Source organism: Bombus impatiens, unplaced genomic scaffold (assembly GCF_000188095.3).
Source record: "Bombus impatiens unplaced genomic scaffold, BIMP_2.2 scf_0637, whole genome shotgun sequence".
Classification (NCBI taxonomy): Eukaryota; Metazoa; Arthropoda; class Insecta; order Hymenoptera; family Apidae; genus Bombus; species Bombus impatiens.
The window spans coordinates 2,022,422-2,042,378 of record NT_177056.1 but is presented as its reverse complement, the minus strand read 5'-3'; the positions used below and the strand labels follow the sequence as shown (position 1 = coordinate 2,042,378).

The 19,957-nt window shown below is 34.5% G+C and overlaps 1 protein-coding gene across 1 annotated transcript in view; it reads right to left on the bottom strand.

Annotated features, from left to right (window-relative positions):
- LOC100740783 (beta-1,4-glucuronyltransferase 1) overlaps positions 1–19,946 on the bottom strand; it is a 57,432-nt gene extending 37,486 nt beyond the window's left edge. Inside the window, exon 1 of the mRNA XM_003491762.4 lies at positions 19,701–19,946. The gene's annotated coding sequence lies outside the window, so the exon portion shown is untranslated. The remainder of the gene's footprint in view (positions 1–19,700) is intronic.
- Between the last annotated feature and the right edge of the window lie 11 nt (positions 19,947–19,957).

Here is a 19,957-nt window from a genome sequence, read left to right as displayed (position 1 = left end):
CCTCCCGCCGGTATTTTTTTCTTTTTTCTTTCGCTTAATTAACGCTCCGAGGAACGTGTCTCATTTGAACCCTCTCTTTCTACTTTCATCGTTGAAAACTCGCGATAAAATTGTTTCCTTCGGATGGACAGTCGTGACGAAAAAAGCTTCACGTACCCCTTCCACGATTAAATAGAAACGTTCTCCAATGACCGAAGAAAATACCACTTTAATAATAAATTTTAACGAATACCATGCGACATAGCGTAATGCAATATTTCATCCAGAATATAAATTAACAAAAAGTACGGTATAACGTGTTTCTGATATTTTCTCATATTTTTTAATATTAATTTTTAATATTTTTGTATATGCTATATATAATATCTTATATTTAATTGACTCGAACAAGAAGAACGTCACCCATATTTGGGTTAGGTGGGCCCCCACGGATCCATAGCCGTCACATAGATACGGGTGACACGGCGACCAACGTGTTAAAATTAATAGCAACTTTTGAAATACTAATTGCAACAAAATATAATTATCCACATTATGTGAACCAGTCTGAAGCTTTTCTCTTTCGAAAATCCATCCGATCTATAAATATTCTACCGATCTGTAAATATCGAATCGAGTCTAGTTACTGGCCACGGGAGACTAAAATAGCGAAACAAAGCAAAGCCGATGAAAATTTTTTAAATACACCGACAAACAGTCCCGAAATAGGATCAGCGCCAGCTGATTCGAAGAACGCCATATTGTCAGCCTGTTAGGTACTTCCCAAGCACCCCACTACTGTGTCGGGTAGCAACAACTCTGGTCTCGGTACTTTTAGAGAACAGGTACGCAACTGGGTACCACAGATTTTTCTCGCGTCCGGTTCTTACGACTGCTCGTCAGGCTAAACATCACTTTGTCCATGGCAACGCATTAAACGTTGTAGCAGGAAACGGGTCCGCGCGATTATTTATAGTACGTTGGCATGCGCTGGTTAAGCCGTGTTATTTCATCAGCCAGCAACGCGACGTAATGAATAATACGATTTTCAAGGGCCGCCTCTCGCTCTGCTTGACGTTATCGAGGACGCTTTATCGATGTCCGATCGCCACACCCTCTACGCCTCCTTCCATCCTGCAATTGTCCCTAGCTTCCGCCGGTAAATGCCGCATGGAGCTATACTTCTTTATTCGTCGATCCAAATTACCATTACCATCGTTTCTTGTTACTGGACTGTGGTGTTTTCTGTGTTTGCCGCATGGCAAATTTCCCACAGCTTCGTACGTCGATCTTCGTTCGCCCCACAGGTCCAAGCGTCTGGGCCCTTTCTTTTTCGACGTTTCTCTAGACTTTGCTACGCGATCTATGGTTCCCTACACCTAACCTGTAAAGTTGGCAACTAAGTGATCGCGGATTTTGCCATTAGGTGCTGTTGACAAAATATTTTGTCAATGCAACCAATGCAACAAGCGAATCGCGTCTCCATCGAAAAATGCCATATTTACAAATTTGTATTCGCACCTATAGACGAAACTCGTTACATCGTGTTGGAAACTATACCCTTTTTTCATATTTTCACTTCGACTTCAAACAAGATTCGTCTCTTCGTTGATTTACTCGATCGCCACTTTGTATACGACGGTTGAATACGTAGAGCAACGATTGTCCTATCTAACAGTGGAGGTAGTTTGCGATGGGAAAAGTTGATGAGAAATGGTGGATCGCTGGAGGGTGTAGTTGAAAAAACGTATAGGCGATCGTAAACTCGTCCCATGTGGACTATCGCTGGTGGTAACGGACTGAGGAACCGTGAACTTGCCCATTAGAATTTGTAAGGCTTCCCCACCGCGGTGAAAACGTGGTCTGCCTCGGCTTGGCCTGTACGAGACTTCTGCTCAAGGTTGTCGCGGGAGTTTAACCGGTTCTGAAACTATACACTCGCGCCTATTCCTTTTGCCTCGTTCCACGTATTACAACGCGAGTCATTAATGTCTGTCTGCTCGTTCTTCGTCCGTCCGATCTGTTCCCCTCTTTCTTACTTTCGAAGAAAGTGTCATGGCAAGTGACTTCTGAACGCCATCTACCAATTTAATCTTAGTGAATTAACAGACCGATCGAGAAACGATCGATAACAAATTTTCTCTTCGGGGCATCTACTTTTTCGTTTCTCCACAGTTTACGTCTTCATCCTTGCGCTTCGCCCGTCTTCCTGGCCCTCTTTGCTCTTCTCTCTGCCCTCGCTGTCCTTGCTCGCTCGCTCCTACATTTTCGCCTGCTTTGAATAGGCCAATACGAACTCGACACCAAATTTTGTTGATCTACGTTTCTCTGTATTCTTCGTATTCTATCGCGTATCTTGCTTCAGCTGTGCGCATTTGCGGAGTACAGCTTCCTGCTTTTTGATGGAACAATTTAGTAATAATTGTAACGATCGAGCGAACTAATTTTCTTAACTAAAGCTAGCAAGAAATTCGACCATCTGACGATTCGTTGCTTTGCTGTTTCCATCGAAGTGGCGACGGAAAGTGGCTATCTCAGGCAACTAAGCGATTGCCTGTCACCTAATGACAAAATCCGCAATCGGTGGAATGGATAAAATTGGCGAAAGATATAGCGATCTGACGTGACTCGTTTTATTATCCTTCTCAGGATGACGTTTCTGGGTTTTCCTTGATTAATTATTTTTTCCTCGTTCGAGGTCTCGCAAACACGCGACGTGAATAAACTTGTTATTCCTGAAAAGATCTCGCGTCCTCGTTTCGTTAATCTAGCTTCTGTTTACCCCTGGCAAACATTAATTATCCATTTTTAGTCTGCTCGACGAATTTGTCGTAAGAGCCGAGGAATCGAGTAAATTCGATCATAAATATCAGCATCCGCTTCGCAGTGGTTTTCTACTATTGGGCTGGCAACTAAGTGATTGCGGATTTTGTCATTGCCACCTAATAAAAAAAGCCGCAGTCACTTAGTTGCCGACCCATATAGCTTTTTTGCCCTGTAAGAATTATTCTAACACTTTACCGGCCGATAACCGATTGACCGATTTTTATCGTCGACGCTTACCGACTGATAATCTATTATTTGGTTTTTTGTCGCCGACGCTTACCGACCGATAGCCTATTAATCGGCTGTTTCTCGTCGACAATCTTTCTCATTAAGCGAGCAGTGATTTGTTATTTAGTACCTTGGTCAGTTGCGTCAGTCGCGTTGCTCTGTAAGCTCCCACAGTTTTATACCAATTTGAAAAACTTACCGTTCGCGATGAACGAAAAGAATGATATTGGAGAGTCTAAACGGAAACAGAGCCAGTGCTAGGGAGAATCTGCGCCTGAGCTACCGGTCGGACGTGCGTATGCTGTTGAACCGCTAACGGTCGGTAAAGTGTTAATTGCCTGTTCGATAAATTTTTTAGAACAGCTATAGAATCGAATAATTTTAGCAAAAGGTCTGCAATTCGGTACGGTTAACTTTATGATTCATTTTAACGTGGCTTTCTCAATATCTCGTTTAATTATCATTTATTTCGCGTATAATGGAAGTTTCTAATTTCGAAGGACACACGAAAGTAGACGAGGATTTTTTTTTTTTTTTTTTTTTCGTCAAAAAAGCTAGTCGATCGACTACATTATGTTGAAGGAGATCGAGTCACACATTTTCTACTCTCTGCCTTTCTTGTTTTCTCTCGTTAAATGAAGTCACGCTAATTACGCAATGATTAATAACGTGTGTGTCACTTACACGTTAGAAACTTCGCGTGTCACGTGAACTATGATGAAACCGAATCGTTGACACAAGTAAGCCGGATTCGGTCCAATTGACGTCTGAAATTGTTTAACAAACAGGTATAACACGTCACTAGCGTGATCATCACGATCCATCAATTTACATTAACCGATAAACGTTTGCTCTCTGCAAATTTTCCGCTTCGATTTCCACGGAAACGAGACACATGTTATTTAACTAAACAACCAAAGGCGAACGATTGCGTCAATTTACTTAATATCGCACGTTTGTTCAAGCATGAAAAAAACGCGTGATTTTGATAGAAAAGAGAAATTATAACGCTGGAAAAAATTCACATTTTCGATGTGTGTATTACCTTATTTTATTACATCGTGTAAATGTCTTCGTAAATATCTCCACTCTTAGAGTGAATTTTTGAAAATATCTCAGTTTACGCTAGTTTTTCGCAGATACTTTGCCCTTAACAATTTTTCAGCCACACGCTTTTGAAAAATTATCAGAAAATTTTCCAGAAATTAACAAACTCAAATCAAATGAACAAACACCTTCTTACCTTTTCGTAAGAACTTGTTCTTATCAAAAAGTTCCCATATAAGAAAAAAATTTTTTACGAAAAGATACGAAGGTATCTGTTAGATTCTGGAAAATTTTCTGATAATTTTTCAAGCATTTCAAGTATATTTTTCAGTATATATATACTGCTTTGATTCTGATTGTCTTGATTGATTCTCCCCTTTCGAATTGGAAAAGAATTTCAAAACAGCAGAAAAATTATTTCAACGTGAAATTTTTGACGCATTTTCAACTGCTGATATCTCACTTGTATATTGATTTTGTCAATACCACCTAACCACAATATTAGCAATCACTTAATTGGCAACCCAATATTATTTGAGAAACTTTTCGTCGGTAAGCGAGAATTTTTAACGAGACAGAGATAAAGATAAATTTCTTGCAAAATTTGTACAGCCGTTCTGAATTTTAATGTTGGAATACATTAATCGTGTTCCTCTATATTCGAACGTTAGAATTCAGTATCACTGTACAAATGTTAGAATATTTCATTAAAAATTTTCGCATGTTAATTACTGGCCAAATGTTTGCCAAATTATCCAAAGGCAATTAATATATGGTAATTGTTGAAAATGACAAGGTGAGTTCGTGCTCGCCATTCATATGCAGATGCGTTAGTTATAAGAAATAGTAACTAGAAGATGGTCCTAGTTACAATCGATAGATTTAATCGATAGGCTCAAGATGCTTTCTTATTTTTATCCCTAGTTTTAGTAAGCGCGTGCAATAAAGGTTCTTTTGGCTCGCAACGGTGTGATAGATTTATCCATTCAATAAAATAATCAATAATAATTGTGATCCTACCTCTGAGTATAGAAATAACAACGGTAATATTAGAAATCATAGGAATTGTGCAACTTTTTCAAGCAAATACTTTTCTCTTTGTATCATTGGGAATTTTTCAATCTAACATAACCTGTATGAAATTGCTAACAACTACATGCACGTACAGCTCTGGTTCGTATAGCTTTCTGCAAGTTTCCGAGCTGCGTGCCCGACGTTTATATTTCACATTTGTTAACCGTACGTTGCTAGGCGAGGAGAACGTGGCTGCAGCCTCTGATCGTTTCGAGATAATTATATTCGAGATAATATCCAGAGCGATATACACAACGTGCAGACACTGTACAAACTCGTTCCTACCATTCTTACTACATATGTGCGTATGTACTTTGCAATTCGATACAACGATGTATTCGTATTATATCGTTCAATTAAAAAATATTTCCAATCAGACAAGCGACTTCTACTAATTTTTTTATTTATTATTATTATTTATTATTATTTATTATTATTTATTATTATTTATTTATTTACTACTTTTTGTTCGTGTTAACTATATTTGTAGGAATTATATTTATCGTTTGTTAATTTATTAATTATTACTTAATTTATTTATTTCTATCTTTTTATTACGTTTCTTTATTATTATTATTTATTTGCTTATTACCATTGTACATTATTTGTTACATTTATCATTCACTTATCTGTTATCCGTTTCTGAAAACGGAGGATCGTAGAAAATTGCTATTACGTTTCGTAAAATTATTATTCATAAATAACATGTGCAGTAGCGCGATACCTGTACTTTTCCAATAGATCCAAGTGTTTTAGAATTATGTACACAGTTCAACCATTTGTACTATCTTAGATCGGAAAAAAAGAGGATACGTGCAGGAAATTGAAGGTTGTTTAAGTTGATTTACGTTGTCGATAAGTAGAGTTAAAAATCTTGTTGATCATATCACGTCAGTTTCCGCATCATTAATTATCTCCTACCTTCTCCTGTGCTTCCTCCGTGCTAATCGTTAAAATTCTTTTTCCCCCTCTTCTTCTTCTTTTTCTTTTTTCTTTCTTTTTTTTCTATTTGGAACTGTACCAGCAATTTCTGCCTCATTATACGGAATAATTAATACAGACGTTCCTTCGTGCGATAAACAGGACGTTAAAATATCTATTGTAATCCTAGAGATTCTTTTGTGGATGACTATACTCGTTACTTAGTTACCCACTGCAAATAGATTCGACTCATTAAATCGGTGGAGCCATTAATTGGATTTGATTGCTTCATAGGACATTAATCCTTCAATGTATGACTGTTTTTCAGACGAGAGAACGTTTTCCACCGATTCTTTCAAATATTTTCTTTGCTCGAGAAATATCTTTATCAAAGATATATCTTTCTCTTTCCAGATGTATATCGCTTGGCAACTAAGTGATTGCGGATTTTGTCATTACCACCTTTATTCATTATTACCATTTTGTCATTACCACCTAATGGTAATAACGAATAAAGATGGTAATGACAAAATCCGCAATCACTTAGTTGTCGACCCAATAGCATAGCATTGTGTATATTTTCAAACTGAGAATTTTCACTTCCACGTGTGATTTTAAATATTTTAATGTTCATGCAGAGCAAGAATACCATTGTATTACATATATTATAAGTATTCCATATTTATTATTTCTTCAAAAAAAAAAAAGAAGAAAAATCTACATAACCTTCTTCAATGTTGAATTTTTTAATGTTCATGCAGAGCAAGATTATTACACATATTATAAGTATTCCATATTTATTATTTCTTCACAAAAAAAAAAAGAAGACAAATCTACATAACCTTCTTCAATGTTGAATCTTTTAATGTTCATGCAGAGCAAAAATACAATCGTATTACACATATTATAAGTATTCCATATTTATTATTTCTTCACAAAAGAAAAGAAAAGAAAAGAAAAATCTACATAACCTTCTTCAATGTTGGACAAATATATGATTCAAATTTTTAATTGAAATATCTTCTAATTTCTTTGTGAAAATACCATAAGAATTGAATTAATATCTTCGTGAAATCTATACTTCTCTAAAATTCAAGCATTGATATAATGTTTTATATTTGTCGAAGATATGCTGCAAAGAATATAAGAGAGATTCGCGTTATGGAAACTCATGGAAATAGCCATTGAAGTATCTGTACAATAAATGTTCAAAGGCACTGAAACGAGAAGGGAAAAAATAGAAATAGACTTTTAATGTTGCGAAATCGTTTGCTCTGATATATCTTTCAATTGGAAAGTCAAATACGGATTCTAATTGGAAACTCAAACATTGCGTTTAATAATTGGATTGGAAAGTCGAGCTGCGCACTACTACCTTCTGCAAACAATAGGACACGTATTATACTTCTTGCATCTTCTACGAGCTTTTAGTCGTAGTGTGTATTTGTGAACGAAGATTTCAACTATTCACAGGTAAACTCTATTATTTGTCGAAGCATCGACGATGCTTCGCGAAGAGAAATTTTCATACGAAATTTTGTATAAAATCGTCGCTTATATTTATGACTGTTGCTCGTATCAATTTCAATATCGATGAATTTACTAATTTTTTTAATGGAATTATACAGAGCGATTCATATAACATATAAAATAGGTCAAATTTACATTGTAATTGAAATTAGAAATATCTTGCAAATTAACCATTTCCCAACCACTGTATTTTTTTTTATATAAAATATTAAAGGAATTCGAACAATATATTATAAAAACAATTACATCTAAATTAACGATGTAAAATTAACGTACCATACGACATGTCCGATTTTGTCACAACAGTTTTCGAAATTATCTTTTTTTAATCAATAAATCCTTTTATCTTTGTAGATGTATATAAGTGTGAAAAAATTAAAATCACGTATTCTGACTTTGACATATGAAGGAGAAAATTCTCAGCTTTAAAACGTCCGAAAAATTGCAAACATCCTGTATAATAGTATGCAAATACATTGACTGATAAAGCAAGTTTAAAATTCATGTTTATGTATAATAGCTATTATACTGTATTAATAGTACCTTGTTGTAGTGGACATTTTTTAGAATATTGATGACACTTAAGATAACAGTTAAGATAAGTTTAGAATATTGTTAACACTTAAGTTAAGATATATTACCTACCTAATTTAATTGTTTCTGTCAAATATAATTCTGTTTTCTCAAACTTTTGTGTCTTTTATACTACTTATCCTCAGAGTCTCGTTTATATCTTTTTAGAGGACCTAGACGCAACATAATTACGAGGCGTAATTAAGTTTTAAGATAAGGCCACCTAACCTTAAAATGTTCTTTTATCCTTCGCTGTATCCGCTGATTCAGAACCACAAATAGTCACCAAATAACCACCGTGAAGATATCAAATCTAAAAAATATCATAAACCTAACGAAATTTCCGAAAAATATCCCTATATCGAGTCACCAAGTAGCAAGAAAGTCCCAAGAACGTGCGCTGCAGTTTCTCTGAGAAGGATTCTTACCCTATCGGCCTGTTAGCCGAGTTCAGAACCGCAAATATGTGATCTAGTAACCATTGTGAAAGTTTACAGTCTAAAAAGAATTCCAGTCCTACAAAATCGTCAAAAGGTATTTCAATATCGGATCACCAAGTAGCAAGAAAGGCCCAAGAAGGTGCGTTGTAGTTTCTCTGCGAGAGATTCTTACTATTGCAGGCTGTTAGCCGAGTGTAGCGGGAAAGTGTGCTGTGGAATCCCAGGGAACCGTGAAAATGGGGAAAGTCTAAGAGGTCTGGCCACTTTCTTCGTCTTTAAGGCGGCCGTGCATTCTTTTCCAGTAGTCGAAAGTAAAACTGGCCGGGCCTGTGGGTGTCAGTAGGTCGGATGAAAGTGTTACATAATCGTTACATCAGGCTAGCCTATCGTGCGAATGTATACACACGTGTTATCTTCGAATCAGGATCACACAGATGGCATTATCTCGTTATATCCAAGAAACGAGAATAGCAGAGAGAGAAAGAGAGTAGCAGAGGAAAAAGATAGGGAAAGGCGAAGAAGAGTCGTGAAAGTAATCACGCACTTATGTACATACTTGGGAAGCTTGTTGATACGCTTCCTAGGAAAGGAAGCTGTTACTGGGCCAAAGGAAAATAAAAAAAGATAGCTAATTGAATTGTTCTAGAAAGATTCATTTTTTCTTTTTTTTTTTTTTTTGTTACGAAACTAGACATTTTTTTGGAGCCAATAATTTCTCTATGAAGAAGTTCTTCTTAGAACTAATTTTCATTCTCCATGAAGGTGGAAGATTGTTTAGAAAATTAGTTTGGGAAACATATGAACTTGTGACACATCAATTTCATAAAATTGGAAAAGTATTTTTAAAGCTATTCAATTTTCAACCCAAGTACCTTGATGCCTTTTTTTATAGAGAATAAAAAGACGCGGCCAGTAGTGTGTAACAAAATGTATAGTACCATTTGAAGCCATTAAGGTCCCTATAAAACCTTTGAAACTCCTGCACGTCCCTGACGGACGTACAGTGGCTGGTGAAGGTATTCGTACAATTTGCTACAGAAAACTTTTATGCGTATAATTGTACATGTTAGATGAAATATTTTGAAATTTCATTAGCGTTATAAGGAAACTCGATTGCCATTATTACATTCAGTTTACGTTCATTACGTTCAGTTTGAACCCAATCCAAAAATATATACACACAAGTACTACCTCATTTGATAGTTTTGCAGTTCCAGTTCTCGTAAACAAAATGTGTTGTAAAAAAGAAAAATTCCTAGTTTTCTTTTTTTTAATTTTTTTTTTTAATTTTTCCATCGAGACAACGATCTACAGTGAGATCCGTTATAACGTACCGCACGCGTACCGAACGAAAATTCAAAGTCGATTTTCTCGAAAACGAAGTCTCGAACGAAAAATTTTTATTCTATATTTTCGACTTCTTTTTTCGCGTAGAATCACCCCCTTTCCGCTTGTACCACCCTGTATATGTACTTGTGAGTAATACTGAATTATCTAGGAACATTTAATGGGTATTCAGCGACTAACTGACATTGAACATATTTGGTAAATCTACTGTTAAAGTAGCATGATCTCTTAAGGATTTAACGATGCTCTGGAATAGGGAATCGGTGCGGTAAACCAGTGTCGAACAGATAAAAACGGCGTCCCTGAGCGTCATCATCATTATCGTCCGCTCAACTTTGCGTCGACGTAAGACAGAAGGCCGAGCTTTCACCTTAGTCCCCGTTTCTAGTTTCCCCTTCCGACGTGTTGGACGTCAAGGTCGTTTCGAGGATGTTAGTCGACCTCTGCGTCATTCCGGATGGAATATGCATGCCTGCCCGCTACCAGCCAACGGATAGCGTATATACTCGGCTCCGGTAAATATTTAATAATCTGCCAGCACGCTCCAAGAGACGCGCAGAGTTCTTTGTACTTATGTAGGTAACTCGTTAGCCGTGAGAAAAAAGAAGTATCGCGTATCTGTCGTGCTGGATGAATCAGACGATGAAGTACGTTGCGAGTGCGGTAATCGAGAACGTTTTATAAGGGTAGTGAATAATCTTCTAAATATTTATTCATAGGCGTATCTACATATTTTGTAGGGTATCACGAGACACGCGTTATAATGGGGCAGGATGGTATTCTACGCATAAAAATACGTCAGAAATCTAGAGTAATGTTTTTTCGTTTGACGTCTCGTTTCCGCGAAAATCGAGTTGGAAAACTTGTCGGGTATGTACGCGTTTGGTTAACTTTGAATTGGATAGGATAATTTGATGGGAGGTTATTCTACGTACAAAAATAAGCAGGAAATGTGGAATAATGATTTTTCGTTCGAAGCTTCGTTTTCGAAAAAATCGAGTTTGAAAGTTAGTCGGATATGTGTGCGCTTAAGTAATTCCGAATTGAATAGAGACAATACGATAAACGGTTATTCCATGCGTAAAAATAAGTCGAATAGAGCTTTTTCATTTGAAATTTCCATTTCCAAAAAGCTCACTTTTTCATTCTCAGTTACGCTAGACTCCAAGATCCTGCATTATCTTCATGAATACAAAACTTTTTTAATTTATTTTACTTTTGTATGAAACCTCTTCCGTCAGTTTACTTCATCCTCGAGTGCTGAATTAGTTGAAGATTCGATAATTTGCTCGTGGCCACGAGTATAGGGATTCACAGACGAAGGAACTTTGAAGGATTCCCTAAGGATCCTATCAAACTTCCTCTGCTACTTCGTTGTTTCTTTAAGTACTGATTAGCGAAGATGCTCCACTTGATTTCTTTTCTAAGTGTTCTGATGTATTCATGACCCATGGCTATTTGATAGTTAACGCGCCCCAAGGTGGTCGTATTAGGAAACGAAATATAACAACATGGTAATTAATGATGTGAGAACCACAGAGACCATGCGGTTGATTTTATCAAAGTTCCCTTCCTTCCTGCTCGTTTCTTTGAATATTGATCAACTTGGTCGCAGTTGCACGTCACAGCGTATTTCCTTTGGGGATTTATTTTATTCAAAAAGCTCTTAAATTCAATTTTCATCTTTACCCAGTCTTTACATTTTTCTTATTTTTACGCTGAGATAAAATTTTTCGATAAAGTTTACTTCCATTTCGAAGAGTTAAAAATTTTGAAGCATTGAATTTCATATCTTTTAGTAACAGCTGACATATCGATTTTTAAGAGATATCAGTTTCGAATTTAAAAAATATTCGCAAACGAGCGTTAATTTTGTTTCAAAAATTATTTCGAACAAGAATCTATTCGCGGTGAAAATAATAATTATTATAGGCCAATTCCAATTTGAATTTGGCATTAGATATTACTTAAATTATGCTTATTCTGAATATCTGATGTAAATAAATATAGTATATAAATAAGATGTAAATAAATATAGTAAATAAATAAGTGAAAATAGTACAAGTATTAAATCAGTGTCGTGGTCGTAAGTTAGGTTGGGTTTGACATTAGAGTATTAGAGTTTCAGGTTAGGTTAAGTTTGGATCAAATTTGGCTTAAGTTTCGGTGGATCTTCGACTAGGTTAGGTTAAATTCCACCTTCGCTATAATATTGCTCTAATGCTGCTCGAGAAGGTAATTTCTTCGAAAAAAAAAAATTATGTCCAAATTAAAATTGAAATAAACTACGATCAAACTTAAATTTTTTCAAATTCAAAGCTGGTATTTTTTAATTCAAATGGTCGAATATTATAAAAAGAAACGTAAAAATATGTAAAAATATGTAAAATTCAAAAATTTGTAAAACTAAGTTTAATAATGGACTAATAATTCGCTAGGCTGAGTATCTATCCTTATATACATGAAAGAAGCGTCTTTAGATCAAATCTTCTACGGAGAAAGACGTGCGATATCAAATTAGCAATTTTTTTATCCATAATTACTGTAGCAAGACTAGACAAATATCTCATATAGGTTATACAGTTACATTTGACTTCAATTAAGAGTAAATAGTTCAGTTTACACTGGATTTAGATTCGATTCGAATTAGATCTAAACTTAATTTAGATTAAGCTTAAATTCGAAGTAAATTAAGTCTAAATTTACTTTGGTTTTGATTTAAATTTAGTTTGATTAAATTTGATTCAAACTAAATTTAAATTTGAATTAGATTCATCTTATATATTCAAAGTTAGGTTAGGTTTAACGAAGAAGATATTACTCCTGATTAAGATCTAATTTTCGACACTGTCATTTATCGAACACTTATGTATAACCCAATTTATCTAATTTCAATTATACGTTAAACATTTCCTTACAAAATTAAAAATTCATTTTTATAGTATAATATACGACTATGAAAGTGACCTACGTCATATATTTTTCGTTTCGAGATATTTAAAGTTTCGCGTTTGATGCATGAACTGAATTCTATTTAGCGAAGCAACAACCAACTCAATTAAACGCTTCAATTTCCACTACATAGCGAAAATGATTTCAGGTTACTGTAATGAAAATAGATGCAACGCAAAATAACTGATAAACTCATTATTTTTAGATTCTCGACTTAGGTCACTTTCATAATCACCGGCGCATGCATATTAAATACAGTGTAGTACACTATACCATACTATATTAAGCATAGTAAGTAAGTACTAGAAACTAAAACAGTCTGCAATAAAAGTTAATTTTATATCAAATTCGTGTCGACGTTCATATTTTAAAACAATATTTTTCCATCTTTTTACCTTTCCAATCACCTGTTCCGATAAAACCAATGAATAACTGGACACACTATAATAGTCTACTCTACTTTTAAAAGCTAAAATTACTTCCAATAAGTTAAGTTTACATTCAGTCTGTACTAAATATAAGATTCAACTTCGAAGTAATTTATTTTCAGACTTTCTTCAATTTTATCTTTCCATACATCTCAGTTAGGAAACCGGAATCTCTATATAAAGATCAAGATTAAAGATTATTTTTCTGACACTTTCCAATAAAATCGGTCAGGTTCTGTGGTTTTAGGGGAGCTATGAAAAGTAGACTGGAAACGATCTACTTTTACGGCAATTGGTCGACGCTAACCCCAATTTCACGTATCACGGACAACGATGGTGTCAAATTACAAACACCGTATGGCACACACGTGTCGTAGCCCCGGTTAACCACTGTGCTTCAATATTTTAACTCTTTTTGACTGAAAAACAATCTCCCTATGAGGACGCCATTTTACGTAAAACATGCACTGCATACACAGCCGTATATTTACGGGTTCTTGCATATACTTTATTTGCTTTTGGCGCTGGCCAACGAACAGTTGCTGGCAACCTGGACTTGGTGAGTAATCCGACTTCCCAAAGAAGGTAAAGTATTTCACTAAATTCCCGGGTAATATTTTTACCAGGAAATGTTTGACAAAGGAAAATTTAAACTCTGATAAAATGAAATTTTATGCAAGTATGGTTAACACTTACATTGGGACGTAAAATTTGGAAATTAGAAAATTAGAAACTTAAATGGTTTAACGTTAGAAATACTGTAAAGCTAAAAACATAAAATTAGAAAAATGACCAAGTTCAGAATTTTAAATTAGAAAAATTGCCACCTGAAATTCGAGAAACTCGATAGTTTTGAATTTAAAAATTCCAAGTTAAAAGATTTTAGATTAAGAGCTTACAAATTGAAATATCTAGAATTAAAACCTTGTAAATTTTACTATTTAAGATCGATAGATCCCAAATGAAAAAACGTTTAATCGACAAAATTTGAATTACAGAATTGCAAATCTAAAAATTTTCGATCAAAGGATGTCAGATCCAAAGATTAAAAATTAAAGTATTCCAAATTAAAACTTTCAAAGCGATGCAATTAAAATTGTTAAAAACCCTAGAAATTTGAAGAACTACAGATACCGGAAGTTCAAGTATCGATCTAACCTCTAACGAATAGAATATACGTACAGCGCAACCTTATTCCCCTGAATTACGTAAATCAATTTTTCAGCGTCAGAAAAGAGTCTGTTAAAGCAAAATTATTTCGTTTCATTGCATTGTGCAGCTCGCCGGTGTTTGTTTGGTAAAAGCAGCCGACGATAATCTTATCCCGGTTGCATTTCTGGTTACTGTATCAGGAATCTGCGATTCTCCTGCTAGGAATTTTGCGTGCTTTGAGGAAATAAATGAAGATAAGCCAGAAACGCAGAAATATATGCGGCAACTCGGTAATCCACTCGATAGGGTCAGTTCGCTTCTATAAGAGAGAAAGACACGGATAATGTCCAACGCCGCGAATATCAATAACTGAGCGGCATTTAGTATTGCGTATGCCATATTGATTGTGAGTCATTTTAGCTGGCTAGGGAAAAAACCAAGGAGAGTCAGTGGACAAAACGCGGCTAACAGAACTTCAACGAACCGGTTAAAAATAATTCTCGTTCTAAACATTTCCATTCCACTGCTTATTATTTATTATTCGTAGTCCTCTCGCTGTGCGAGTTACGGATGACTTCCGGTTACTTCTTACAATAATCACTTAAATCTTATTTCCTTTCCATTGTAGATGTAAATCCCAAGGAACCATTGTTGAAAGATGTTTTTCTGAAACTTCTCTTTCCTGACCCTGAAACTTGCTTCCCGATTTGTTTAACTTTCTGTGTCAATAGCTGTGTCAGCTAAATTAAATTACAAATATTGCCGTTCCATTATAAATGTAAACTTCACACGATGATCAATAAATGATCATTTTTTGTAAAGTGAATTCCTTTCTCTGTAATTTATTTACCCTCTAAGGTTTTACCTTACGTGTCAATAATCAATATTTATCCATGCTATTTTTGATAAAAAAAAATACCAAGCGTATCGTTGGATCTCTTCTCATAGCATCTCATATTAGGAAATAGAACTCGATGCTTGGTGAAGAATGATTAAAAAACAAATTGCAAATGAAAATACGCCAATACAACAACGGCCCTTGATGGATTAAAATATGAGAAAATAAAATTACATGGTCTTTGAATGTTAAATAAACACAATTCACTAGAATGTTATTTACAATAAACAAATTAAATAAGTTCTATTTGCAGTCGACGAAAAACAAATTAATTGAACTGTAAGTATCGAGGAAGAAGTACATCGGTAAAAAAGCGTATTTTTATTTGACGATACATGGAAAAAGTGGAATTATAATCGTCGTCAGAAATAATGCATACAGTGCGTGGATGAATCAACGGACGAGTGCGCTCTCTATCGATTATAATACTCCCATTTCCCCCCGAACTTATTCAACAAAGCGAGCCAGACGGCACGCAAGCTTCGCATTTGAGTATTTTTCTACACAGTTCATTCACTAATGCTTCTCACGGGGTCGACTTATGCGCGTTGCCTGTCGAGGACAATTACCTTCCTTAAATCACGAACATTCTCAGCGTATTTCGAGTAAAAGTTGCTATAATTCCGGTTATTAAACTTCCCCGCCTACCAGAAAAATTAAGCAACGCGAATAAACCGGAGGATAAAGGGACACTGCAAAAACATGACGTAACCTAACCTGCGTTACACACCGTTCTCGATGCAACGAAAAAATATAGTGATTTTTCGTCGGTAATTTATCGTCAGGATCCTCTTGCACAAGAATTTATCAACTATTAATATGAGTAATTTAATATTTTGTAAAGTAATAACATCAGTAATTTTATAATTCTACGTTAAATCAGATAATCAGTTGATTTATAATTTGTACGATTTGTTTGTAAAATTTTGTTACTATTGAATTTGCTATTATATTATAGAAGATAGAATATATTATAGAAGATAGTGGTAAGATAGTTGTAACTCGTGTCTTGTACAATTTCATTAATAATTGTTTAAGTGTACAATAACTGCTCGCTGTTAACAGTTTGATTGTATAAGAAGGTCCTAAGTGGTACAGTGACGTTTAGTTATTAAATAAGAGTTAACTATTCTATTTAGGTATACCACATATAGGTATTTCTCCCTAGATAACATCTTGTGGTTTTTTAAAAATCACTAAAGTCAATATTGCGCAAGTTGTTTTGTAGACTCGAATTTCAGAATTATTTGCAGTTGAAGTTACAGAGTTACATGTTTAAAATTAGCAAGTTCTACTTTCAGTTTCATGGATTGCGGTAGTAATGCTTTAAATCAATATAGTTAGCAAGTTACCAGCCCGTTTGCGTATGAAACAATTTTTAATTGACGATAAAAAAATATTATCGAACTTATTTGGATTTTGTAAACTTAAATATTACTATTACAATATCATTAATATTAATATTAAAATTCAGTTGTTGTAATAATACAGAAACGATTCCATTTCGTATTATTCTTAGTTATTTTCCTTTCACTTGGTGAAAAGGGGGGCTAGTACAGAGTGATAGTTACTAAAATTATAAAATTATTATACAATCATATAAATTATAAAATTATAAATCCGCATATTGTAAAATTACATAAAATGACATAATCTTATAATGCAACTTGATATTAGATTTTACCCTATAGAGCTTTATTTCACTACATCCTTGTAATCTAAAAAAAATTGTGCTTCGCATTATTTTTTGCTAATAATAAATAATTAAAGTGAATTTATTCTACTAATTTTGCATATTTAGCATATAATAAAAAACTTTGTTACTACTACTATATATATATAAAAGGATTTTGAATTTGAAATAGATACAAATCACTAGAAAGAGAATTTTTTAATAAACCTTTCAATTACTTAATGTCATAAATGTGATATTTAACTTAGTCCCTTATCTATACCATGTGCAAGTATATTCCCAATTCTTGTCACGTACGGTATTACGTCCGCGGATTTCGCATGCATAAGATGCTATTCTTATTTAACTTTGCGCAACGATAAAAAAAGAATGATAGTCTAAATATTTATTAGAGACTCGAAATAGCGTCATCGACGATAACCTCACTATAAAACCTTAACCTTAGTAAGTGTATATGTTTAAACAACATGTACATAAAACAAACCGGTTTCAATTCATTTTCAATTCATTTCAAGTTCAATTGTAGAACGCCATAATGTAAGCAGGATATTAAATTCCCTATGTTTTTAAATTGTAGATATAAATTCCATATTTTTATTTTAGCTATTTTTAAAACACACTAGCTCTTTATTGTTTATATTTAGTATTATTCTAGCATCGATAGACTTAAAGTATGCGTGACAATTTTTCTTCCCGAAAACCAAGCAAATACATGTAGAACCGTCCCCTTACCGATTGTACCATGTTACTAGAATACCCCATATATTTTGTCAGTATGGTGACTGCGTATAGGGTTAAACGGAATCCATCAAAAACTTTTCATTTCCACTTCTATTTACTGCCTGGCACGATTGCACGGAATTTCATAGTACATTTTCCGTCATATCGTTTCTCCTGCACCGCATTGCGAGTCCCGATTCACCGGCAGTTTTCGTTTTTGCCGTTTGGACTGCGGCCAAAAAGTGGAGACACGCAATTAAATTTCGGACGAATAATCCCTGGCAAGAAAATTCCAGAGAACCGAATAAGGAGACGGGAAGAGGGATATCCTGTCGCCTTATGATTTTACTTCGCCACTTCTACCATTTTTTTATCATACGTACATATCTTCGTCAGAAAAATTACGTTACTAAGGAAAATTGAAATTTAACCTCAATCTCACAATTCTCGCGTGTTAAATTAAAGTTGATCCCACGCTATCGATACTTATCGATTTACGAGCTCGATATACGTATGAATTTATCAAGGTTATCTCATCTGCGAAATATATTTTTCCCTCCTTCTTTAGAAATAGTAAATTCAATAAAGATAATATTATATCGATTTATGAGCTGATATGTGAATTTGTTAAGTTTACCCTCTTTTCTCTCTTTTTTTAAACTTAGTTTATATTACATCAGATTATTATAATGTTTATAACATTAAAGTTATTATGCGTATTATAAAATGTGATATATATAGTAAATTTTCTAGATAATTAATAATGCCAACTTATTAAATTAAAATTTTGTAGATATTTTTGAACGAAATTAGCTGGAATTTTCAAACCGTTATTAGAACCGATTTTACGCGTGTCAAATCTTCCGATGAATCGCGTGGTGACCGTTATACCTTGAAAATCGAACATGCATACGAGTGAAGTATGAGTTTAACGACCGAGTATTCGCTTCTCTCATTCGAAAAATGTAACAACTTCTCAAATCCTATTTTTTTAAAAAGGTAAAAATATATCAAACCCCTTTTATTGACGTATTTGAGGCTATAAAAAAATCTACAACGCCAGATATTAGAATATTTAAAGCATAAGAAATTAATATTTATTTGATTAAAACAACAGAAAATCTATAATGTTAAGAATCCGGATTTTTATTAACAGAATTGCGAATGTAAATTTCCTAATCGTAAATACAAATTTTTACAAAAAGTGTTAATTACTCGTCATAATATTCATTATAATAAATTTCTATTCGACATACGGAACCTACATTTTACTATTAATACCAGAATGTAACAATTAATTATTATTATTATCAGATAATTATCAATGATTTTCATAAAAATTGTGAATAATCGAAAGTAATGAAAAAAGTTTCTGACATCAAAAGTAGTTAACGGCAACCAAAAACAATTTTCGCAGTTCATAATGATTATCGGTAACCAGCAAAATTTTCATCTTTTATATTGTATAATAATTATTCATAACCAAAATGATATAAATTCAAATATGAATTCTTATACCATAATTATGTAAACTACAGATGTTTATACAAATTTCAAATTTTATAAACACAAGTACAAAAATACAATATGACTTAAGGAGATATTATGCCCATAAATGCATAAAAATCCATAGTCTAACCATACATCTTAAATTTTTGCTATAACGATTATAGTTTTGATTCATATCTGCTGATCTATTAAATATGGGGCCAACCCCTAAACCAACAAGTATTAGATACATTCTGACCCATCCTAATTTACCCGGTACAAACAGCGCCACGACCGATCCTCATCAAAACACTGGGTGCCTTGCTCCGAAAAAAGTGGTCAAACCAGTTGCACCGCTAAAATTCCATCTGAATTCAGATCCAAAGTGAAGCGAAGGAACTCACCGTAGGTCTCTTCAGCGTGACATCTCCGTGGCCGAGTGCTTGGTAAAAATGTCGCGCACGATTTTTCGGCCCTGTCGTCGACGCAGCGGAGCCTAGCACAGTGGAGTGCCACCAAGAATTATCCCAATCACGTCCAGTCACAAAAAGCGGGGAACAACGTGCATACTGATGATGCACGGTGCTCGCGTTCCACGTCTCTTTCACCGGCGGACGATCAGTGCCCGCTAGCCGAAACTCGCGTGGATTCACGTTTATTC